This window comes from Meleagris gallopavo, chromosome 1, assembly GCF_000146605.3.
Source record: "Meleagris gallopavo isolate NT-WF06-2002-E0010 breed Aviagen turkey brand Nicholas breeding stock chromosome 1, Turkey_5.1, whole genome shotgun sequence".
Lineage (NCBI taxonomy): Eukaryota > Metazoa > Chordata > Aves > Galliformes > Phasianidae > Meleagris > Meleagris gallopavo.
This window is the reverse complement of record NC_015011.2, coordinates 177,574,797-177,577,182: the sequence shown is the minus strand read 5'-3', so window position 1 is coordinate 177,577,182 and position 2,386 is coordinate 177,574,797.

The following is a 2,386-nucleotide window of genomic DNA, read 5'->3' as shown; positions in this document are numbered from 1 at the left end:
AGTTACATTATTGTAAATTCATTTTAATTTAATACCAGTTATTTCTGATCTTTATAAGATGGAAGACGATTTAAAGTCTTCCTTTATTCGAGTAGTAAGTTAAGGTCTTCACTTCGCTTAGTTTCTACTTACCAAAGCATGCAATTTGTTTTTTTGGCAGAGCATACAGTGTTGAGTATGTCTGACCTTGCCAGCATGTTTTGTTTTGCTAAGTCATTCGCCTACAGCTAGATTCAATGTAGAATCTGACTCCAATTTCAATATACACTGTTGAGTGATGTTTAAGTCAGGTCTATACTGCCAGCTCCAGAAAAGAAAACACTTTAATTACACTGTCCTCCACTTTATCGAGGCATTTAGGAGACAACTCACTCCTTAAATAATTATATTTAAGAGTTCCCTGAAATAAACCACTATTTAATACAGAGGGGACAGCCATCAACTCATCTTTCCACCCAGTGCACGAGGAAAGGCTGTGAATGTAACCAATCTAGACTTCAGCAAAGCCTTTGACTCTGTCACCCACAGTACTCTCCTGGAGAAGTTGGCAGCTCATGACTTGGATAGTTACACTCTTCACCAGGTAAAGAACTCATTGGACAGCTGGGCTCAGAGAGCAGTGGTGAACGGAGCTAAATCCAACTGCTGACCACCACGAGTGGTGTTCCCCAAGGCTCAGTGCTGAGGCCAGCTCTTTTTTGTCTTTATTGATGATCCTGAGAAAAGGATTGAGTGCATCCTCAGCAAGTTTGGAGATGACACCAAGTTGGGAAGCACTGATCTGCCTAAGAATAGGACAACTCTACAAAGGGATCTGGATAGGCTGGATCGATGCGCTGAAGCCAATCGTATGAATTTCAACAAGACCAAACACCGGATTCTGCAGTGGTCACAACCAGCCCTGGCATCACTACAGGCCTGGGGCAGTGTCTGCCAAGCTGTGCAGACCATCTAGCAGTGTTAGCTGCTGTGAGTAAGCAGTGTGCCCAGGTGGCTGAGAAGGACCATCGCATTCTGGCTTTTATTAGCAATAGCACAGCCAGCAGGAGCAGGGGGGATTATTTCTCTGTACCCAGCCCTGATGAGGCTGCACCTCGAGTTCTGCGTTCTAGGCCCTTCACTACATGAAAACATTGAGGCCCTGGAGCACGTGCAGAGAAGGGCAATGGAGCTGCTGATGGGTCTGTAGCACAACGCTTATGGGAGCAGCTGAGGGACCTGGGATTGTTTTGTCTGGAAAACAAGCTCAGGGAGACCCTACTGCTCTCCACAACTCCCTGGAATGAGGTTGTGGGGGTTGGCCTCTTTTCCCAGGTAACAGCAACTGGATGAAACAACCTCAAGCTGTGCTAGAGGAGGGTCAGTTTGGATATTAAGAAAACTACTCCTGCAGAGAAGAAATTTATGTATCAGAATGCGTTACCTACGGAGGTGGGGCAGTAAATATCTTGACCAAGAAGCTGAAGAAATGAGTAGATGAGTCTCTAATGAATGTGGTTTATTGGGCATGGTGATGAGTTGACAGTCGGACAGGATGATCTTAAGAGATTTCTTCCAACCTTAATAATTCAGTAATTGTATAACTGTATGATTTTACTATTTTTTTAAACTGACAGCCTTTGACTAGCTGTACAATGCAAATTATACTGACAATTTATCTACTGAATGTGTTCAATACTGATATAGGAGCGCAGACAGTTAGTGGATATGGTGTCGATGGGTAGATGGTTGAACTGCATGGTCTTAGTAGTCTTCTCCAACCTTAATGATTTATTTAATGATTCCCTCAAATTCAAAAGCACCAAAGAAGAATGAGAAATCCTGTAATATTTCTACTAAACACTATTCTGACAATCTCATTTTTCACATTAACACTCAAAGATTGTCACCTACAGCAACATCAGATGAAATCTGCTAAGCATTAATAGTGCTTTCTTGTGTATTTTCATCACATTCTATCAAGTCTCAAATTTATTTGCTGCAAGCAATTGTAAGACTATTATATGACTTATAAGATTTACCTCAAAATCTAACCTAAAGCACACCCAATTATACTAATACTTACTGTTATTACACATTAGCCAATATTTTTTTCTTACTTTCCACATGCCTGCTATTTATGAGATGCAGCAGTTCACACGTAGTTCTTTTATTTATAATGCAGAAGAGCAAATATTTTATCATCTAGATTTTACTTACATTTCAGGTGTCTCTCTCATTCTCTCATTTGATTCTTTTTAAATCCAAAATTTTCTAGTTAATTCCATCTCTAAGAGAGTAAACCTGTGACATCTTGCAGAACACGAGCATTCACTTAATCAAAATTAAAAATAAAACACATATTTTATAAGATATGGATGAAAACGCCATAACAAAAAACAGTAAT